General features: G+C 42.0%; 1 protein-coding gene across 1 annotated transcript in view; it reads right to left on the reverse strand.

The window, feature by feature from the left end:
* Nucleotides 1-6,827, reverse strand: part of TMEM45A (transmembrane protein 45A) — a 114,458-nt gene extending 107,631 nt beyond the window's left edge. Inside the window, exon 1 of the mRNA XM_086409890.1 lies at nt 6,519-6,827. The gene's annotated coding sequence lies outside the window, so the exon portion shown is untranslated. The remainder of the gene's footprint in view (nt 1-6,518) is intronic.
* Between the last annotated feature and the right edge of the window lie 319 nt (nt 6,828-7,146).

Genomic DNA, 7,146 nt, shown 5'->3' on the forward strand with positions numbered 1-7,146 from the left:
TACAATCTGGACATCATGAGGCCAAGTTTATCAGAGGAGAAGTAGGTTGCATTATTCGAGCAGTGTGTGTGTTAGTCATTCAGTCATGTCCAACTCTTTGAGACCCCACAGACTGTAGCCTGCCAGACTCCTCTGTCCATGGAATTCTCCAGGCAAAAATACTGGAGTGGGTTGCCATTCCCTTCTCCAAGGGATCTTCCCAATTCAAGGATCGAACCTTCGTCTCCTAAATTGCAGGCAGATTCTTTACCATCTGAGCTACCAGGGAAGCCCTATTTGAGCAGAGTTGCTCACAGATCTTCTCTAGGACTTGGTATTGGCCATCTCACTCATTTCGAAACTAATGGCAAAGTTATTGCTACTGGAGAACATGAGAGAAGCACCAGTCCAAGCCTGAGCTTGTAGATGAAAGAACAAAACAAGTATCTCACACCTCAAATCATCACGTGGCCTCTACCTGAACCTACTTTTTTATCCAAAGTCTGACTACATTTCATTAGCATTGGGAAAGGAGGGGACAAGGTGGAGATGGGTGGATAAAGGCAGAGCCAGATTACCTTTCAGGCCATGGTGAATATCAAAAAGTGGCAACCACGACAGGTGCTTCACTCCTGAGGATAGTATTACACATGGCATAAAGCATTCAGACACTGCAAGGAGGTTATCCTGTGCTTAAATCCTGATTTCATCACTGTGTGACCTTGGAAGAGTTACTTAACCTCTCTGGGCCTCAGTTATCTCATCTCTAAAATAATAATAGCCTCTACACCATAAGGCATCCATGACGGTACAACGAGAAGAACCCTGAGAAGAGCTGACACCTAATAAACTGTCACTCACTTAGCCATTAGTTGTTTGTGCATCTTTCTGTGAAGAAAGAGCTTTAAAGTATGATCACGGTCACATAACCTCTCTCCTCCATAAAACACAATACAGTTCATGAAGCCCCATTACATACAGGACTTCATGAATCCTCTCTTAGAAGTAGAGGGAGAAAGGCCTGCTTTTCTGATGAGGAAAAGGAGGCTTAGTGTCTGTATGGGGTTTTCCCACTTGCCCCAAGAGGATGATCTCATTCATCCTCATTGATTCATTCTTCTGCTCCCCGCAGTGGAAACAACAGAGGAAAAGTCACACAAGCAACAAGGAAAAAACCAGATTACCCTGCTCTCCCACAGTCTGTCTTCATGCCCTCGGTGTACACAAACTGAGGGCAGAGCAGGAGGAGGAGAAGCGACACCAGAGACGGAGACGCTGGGCTGTCAGTTCTCCTTCCTGCTGGCTTAAAGGTAAGAGCTTCTAGGTCCCTGACCCCAGTACCCCCCATTCTTTCTCAACAAAACCTTCTCTCTCCTCCTTATTACTCCCTCTTCCTCAGGCCTTTGTCCTCAAGGTTCAGCTACCACATGATTTTGGTGCGAGCATTTTTCACGATTTTTCCTTCTGCATTATTTTTTAATGTTATTAAATTTTCATTATTTATTTAATACACAGTGTCCCTAAATCTGTCCTAAATGTGCTTCTTACTACATGCCTCTCTCTATGCTGGTTTTTCCCCTCTTCCTGTAACAGCTGTTGACAATCATTAGTCTGAATTATTTCTGGCTTATAGAGAGAGGAAGCGAGATTCAAATAACTGGAGAACAACTCTCTGATCTAAAGGAAGACTTTATATTTGAGTCTTCAAATATAAAGGACACATCAAAAAAAAACAAGCTGTTAATTTTTTTTAAGTCTATACCTAGACATATCAAAGTGAAATTCAGAACTTTATACTTTGTTCATTTAAAGTGTGAGGATAGTAATTTAATACAGGGCTACCTGGAAATGAGGGATGTCATTTGAATTTTATGCAAGTAGTTGCTATTTAGTTGCTATGTCATGTCCTACTCTTTTGGGACCCCATGAATTATAGCCCATCAGGCTTCTCTGTCCATGAGATTTTGAAGCAATACTGGAATGGGTTGCCATTTCCTTCTCTGGGGGATCTTCCCCACTCAGGGATTGAACACACATCTCCTGTGGCTTCTGCATTGGCAGGCGGATTCTTTACCACTGAGCCACAAGGGAAGCCCTCATGGGGTTAAAGCCTCAAACCTAAAAATACCTTCACTAAATATCTAGAATAATGTTTGACTAAGTGTCTGGATACTGTAGCCTGGACAAATTGACACAAAAAATTAACTTTGCAGATGGAAATAACCCAAATGTCCATCAACATTTGTTTTGGATAAACAAAATGTGATATATATGTACAAAGAAAAATTATTAAGCTTTAAAAAGAAATCAAATTATGACATTATGATCTGGGTGAACTTTGAAGACATATGCTAAGTGAAATAATCCAGTCATAAAAAGACAAATATTCTATAGTTTCACTTATATGAGATACCTAGAGTAGTCAGATGCATGAGAAAGAATGTAGAATGGTTGCTGCCAGAGGCTGAGAGGACAGGGGAAGGTAATAGAGAGTTAAGGTTTAATGAGGACAGAGTTTCATTTTGATGAAAAAGTTCTGGAGATGCACAGTGGTGATGATTGCACAAAAATGTGAATGTACTTGACGTCACTGAACTATACACTTAGAAATGGTTACAAAGCCAAATTTCATGTTATGCTTTTTACCACAGTAAAAAATGAACTGCTTACATGTATAGGCTTTAGTATGACGCAGACATCATGCTAAATGTTTTCTACTGATTTTCTCATTTAGTGGCGTTGATATCCCCATTTTATAGGTAATAAAACCTCCATGACAAAGTGACTTACACTAGTAAGAAGTAGGTATCAAGTTGAAACCTTCAGTCTGACTCCAAAGTCTCAGTGACTGAGCACAGTGCGCTAGACTGAAAAGAGTGACTACATTAAGTTAATAAGATAAAAAGAAAACTAAACTGTTTTTCAAGAAATATTTTAAAGTTGATTCACTATATTAAAAAATTTAAGATTGAATTCCCAAAATTCAAATCCAGACTGGGTATGACTAATAACAGGACCCCTCAAATAGTCCTACGTTGACCTTCACCACGTGAAGTTCTTATCCCAAAACCACAGTGTCTCTAGAAATAAGAAAAACAAACAAACAAACAAGGATTCACAAGTAACAGGAATAGAAAGTGTACCTGGCATCTGCCCCATTCTTCCACAAGCCTTCAGACATTTCATTGTTTCTCTGTATTTTCAAATAAAACTACTGTGGTTCTATTTATATTTTTAAATTATATTCATGTTTAGATCTACACCCATGAGTAGACTCTTGGAGAAGGACTGGAAGGATACAGACCAAACTACTAACAAAATTACATCTGGAAAAACTAGTAGAAAGGAAAGAAGGCAGTAAATAAAGGGGAAATCATTACTTTTGATGCTTGTATACTCTGTTTCAGCTTTTTAAAGGCAACAATGAGTCACCTGCTATTACTGAAAGTCTACCGTAAGCCCAAGGTCTATAGTAGTTCTGTTCAATCAAGATGAAAAGACATATATGATATTATACATGTTTCAACTGAGTCGCCAGTCCAGGTTTGATGCATGATACTGGATGCTTGGGGCTGGTGCACTGGGACGACCCAGAGGGATGGTACGGGGAGGGAGGAGGGTTCAGGATGGGGAACATGTGTATACCTGTGGCGGATTCATATTGATATATGGCAAAACCAATACAATACTGTAAAGTTAAAAATAAAATAAAATAAATTTTTAAATTAAAAAAAAGAAAATACAGATGATTATTTGTAATGAGCTCCATCTAAAAAACAAGTAAAACATCTCCAGATGAGATGGCTGAATGGCATCTGCTGTAGTTCATGGGGTAGCAGAGTTGGACACAACTTAGCAACTGAACAACAACAAAACATGACCGGTCTGCACATGCAACACATCCGTACACAAGACTCATGTTGATATTCTGGCCACTCCTGGGAAACTGTACCAACTCCACTCCTCCAAATGGTCCCCCCACCTCCAGTGATCCTCCTTCCATGGACTTCCTGACTACTGTTGTTATAAACAAAAAAAGCTGCTTTGATGTATTATATCCAAGGCAGCACAGACTAGTGGTTAAGGCTTGGGCTCTAGGGGGTGCAAGAAGAATAAAAGAATCATCCAAGGGAAGAGGGGCCTTAGAGATCTTTTAACAGTTGATGGCACAGAGACGGCCATAATGGCTCAGTCTTGCCCAAGGTCACACAGGCGGTCCACAGCAGCATCAGGACCAGACCTGGGTTCCCTCTGACACAGCTCAGTACTTCTCAAGGAAGAGACAGCAGAGATCTCCAAACTGACTCTCCACTGAGGTGAATACTACAGGTCTTATCTTCTTCAACAATTGTACATCATAAGGTTATAAATATTAAGGTTATAAATATTACCATGTGAATGTTCGACTCTCTTAGCAACATGAAAAAGGGCTTTCCAGCACACACTGTGTGTGTAGGGAGTTGGGGACGAGTGCAACAATCACAACCATGTCAAAGACTTTAGAGTGTAGCCTGCATCTGAAATGCAGCCTAATAGTCCAGGATGCCAAACCACTTCAGCAGAGCTCCAAGACAGCCACCACAAGAGTGATTCCAAGAGTGGGACCCAGACTCACTGGGCAGTCCTTCAAGGCCCTGAAGGGGGTGGGTTGGAGGTCACTGAAGCAGTGGAACAGATGGGGAGGGTATGGTGGGCAAGGGGTAGAAACTGGACTCCAGAGATGGATCATTCCAGAGACACCTCCAACTATGCAACTGCTGCCAGTTCAGCTTGCCACTTCCTACCAATCTTACCTCCCAAGCCTCTCCTTCCCCACAGGCTCTCCCCACCACTCTCTCCTACCTCCCCCTTCCCCCACTTTTCATCTTTCCATCTACTGACTTCTCATGAATTATCCCTATCACAACCCAGGGTCCTGATGATAGAGTCACACTTTCTAGCCTCAATGCTTTTGTCCATGCTTTCCCTTCCTCCTAGAATGCCTGCCACCTTCTGTTTTAGGATCCCTTTCCCCTCAACCAAAGCTGTTTGTCAAAATCTTTCCCAGAAATGCCAACCCTTCTATAAAACCATCCTATAAGTTCTCTTTCCCAGAACTTTCTAGATCTTTCTAAGGTGCTTGATAAATTCTACCTCACTTTCCTCTCCAGACTCTCTCTCCCTTACAGCTATACACAAGGCCCCATTAACAACTGGTCTGCACTCAGTAAACCCTAGGTGGTAGTGTAGAGGTCAGAATGGTGGCTGGGAAAACAAGTGCAGCAGGGGAAGCTGAGAAGGGAGCCGGTGATAGGTAGTATTATCTCCATATACAGAGGATGGAACTGAGGTAAGATGGGCTGAGTAACTTGCTCAAGATTAAACAGGAGGGTTTTGAATTGAACCAGACCAGCTGGCTCTTTATACTGATCCCTGCAACACTGTTTCTTCTAAACCTCCAGCCCTGAAAACCACTTCAACTCTTCCACTCACAGTGTGCAATGCTTTTCTGAATCAAAAACACACTTTCAATTAAGGCACCTACTGCTTTCTAAGTCAGAAATTAAAGATCAATTCTGGCCACAATAGTAAATAATATCTGATAAAGCCTCAAATCTAAAACATTGCTTAAACAGAGACAATTATAGATGTCTAAGATGGAATGAGCCTCAGGCCATTCACCTAGCTCAATATTTGCCAACATTTCCATTTCTAAATCCTGAAATAAATATCAGAATTATGTGGAAGCACAACGATCTAACAACCACTGTGAATATTATTTTGATGTAATTATGGGATTAATACAGAACAGTGATGTTATTTACTGATGTACATAGGGATGTACATAGTGGTCTGTACATAGTGGTCATAATATAACATTATTGATGTACATAGTGGATATACATTATTGATGTACATAGTGGTACATAGTGTGATTAATATATAACATTATTGGTGTACATAGTGGATGTACAGCATCTCTAAACAAACATGTTTAATGTGTTTTTTAATGATCAAGGAAGAATTTGTGCCTACCACTATGAGCAGGAGAATACAGAAAAGACACTGAGCTTCATTCACATGTAACTGAAACAGTAACTACCTATAACAATTCAGGATTTAAATAATTTAATATTAAACATCTTATTATAGAAAGTAAAGTTTCGTTAGTTGTGAATAACCCAGATAACTTTTCAATCCTCTACCAAAATAGAGTGTTGGGGATGGATAAAAATACCGGTTCTACAAATGTATACACTGTTCTCACTGAAAGAAAACAGAAAAATAAAGTTATCCATAGTTCAACTTTGAAGTTAGAAGAGGCTTTTAATAGGAAAGCAGTTAAATTTCGGTTCCCAGGAAATTTTTAAAAATAGCATACAGATGACCCCAAAACTAAAGTGTTACCAAAGAAGTAAAGGAAACGAAGTCTGTTCAGTTTGTGGCAGCAAGCGGTATTCTCTCCCTGATAAAGAGAGGGCTAGTGAGAATAGGAAAAAGAGGCAAGATAGAGATCATAGAGCGATAAACAGGATATCCAATACGTATCCAAAACTTACCCAAATCGGTCTTACTCAATACTACTTTTCCACTTTGCCAGTTTTAAATGAGACAGCGGCTGGGCTTTCGTTGTTGCTGTTTCTGTCCTTTGGATCCCAGAGCCCCAAGAACGTTTAACAAGTAGGATGGGATCTGGCCCCCTCTCGCATTAGAGGAGAAAAGTTTTAAACTTGGATTCTAGGTTGCTTCATTGGGAAAATGTATAATAATAAGTGCCTGCAAGGAGAGAACGTGGGAGACGTGCTCAGCTGACGTCGGCCCGAGAAGGGGCAGCACAGTTCCCCAGCGCAGCTGTCCAGATGTGTCTCATCTGATTCCCCCGCGGGGCATGAGTCTAGGCGGCCGCCGCTAGCAGAAGCTCCAGCTGATTGGTCTCCGGGGCTCCTCGCTTGCCGCCTATTGGCGGGTCAGCCCGCCACTCCCGCGGGCCTCAAGCCCCGCCCCCCGCCCCCCGGGCTCGCTCGCTGCATCCTTGGGAAGAACCTGGAAGTGGAGCGCGGGTGCTGATGTGGCACTCGGCGGCCACTGCGGGCCCGGGTGGGGCCGGGGCCGAGAGGGGTCTTCCGCACCAGGGCTAGTCCCGGCCCTGCTTCCTTTTACTCCCACCCTTTCAGGTGGTTAGGCTGG

Source organism: Bos grunniens, chromosome 1, assembly GCF_055505025.1.
Source record: "Bos grunniens cultivar Pamir isolate PY7600 chromosome 1, Bosgru_T2T1.0, whole genome shotgun sequence".
Lineage (NCBI taxonomy): Eukaryota > Metazoa > Chordata > Mammalia > Artiodactyla > Bovidae > Bos > Bos grunniens.